The sequence below is a fragment of the Populus alba genome, chromosome 4 (assembly GCF_005239225.2).
Source record: "Populus alba chromosome 4, ASM523922v2, whole genome shotgun sequence".
In the NCBI taxonomy this organism is placed as follows: Eukaryota; Viridiplantae; Streptophyta; class Magnoliopsida; order Malpighiales; family Salicaceae; genus Populus; species Populus alba.
Genome location: NC_133287.1, coordinates 17,889,965 through 17,890,747, shown reverse-complemented (window position 1 = coordinate 17,890,747; position 783 = coordinate 17,889,965).

Below are 783 nucleotides of genomic sequence, written 5' to 3'. Positions count from 1 at the left end.
GCATCTGTTGTAACCCATTTTTGGGTCCCCATGAAAAATAAAATAAATAGCCAAAAGGGGTTAGAAAAATAACAGGAGGCAGAAGCGCTCAGGAAACAGTCAGAAAATTGGTCAAGGAATTTTAAAAAAAATACAAGGTTTGAATTTCTGACAGTATATTTTTGAAGGATGAAAGCCCTATCGAGAAGGAAAATTTGAATTTTGAGGAGAAAAGCCCAAATTTGGATGTTTATGGACTTAATTGGATTTTTATGGACTTAATTGGATTTTTATTTGAATTTATAGAAGATTTGATTGCAAGAAAAATTGATTTTTAAGTCAATTTGGGCTTTAATTTGAAGAAATTTAAGTTCTGGGGCCAAAATATATTTTTAGGAATTTATTGGTCAAATCAGGGCTTAATTGCATAAATATTGAAGTTTAATGGCCAATTAGGGACTTAATTAATTAAGAAAATCCGAAAACCAGGACCAAATTGGAAGAGGCGCGTAAATGGAGGGGGCTGCAATTATTCGGTTTCAGGGGCCTAATTGAAGAAATTGAAAGTTTAATTAATCAATTGAGGGCTCAATTGCATAAATCAGAGGCCAAGGACCAAAGTGAAAAAGGCGGCCAACAAGAGGGGGCGGAGACCGATTTGAACGGATTGATTTGAAGTTTGGCCATTTAAATGAAACGGCCCGCATTTTATCCAAAACGACGCCGTTTTCATATATAAAAAAAAAAAGGAAGACTAGAACGGTGTCATTTTGAACGACACTGTTCATCTTCTTCCTTCCCCCC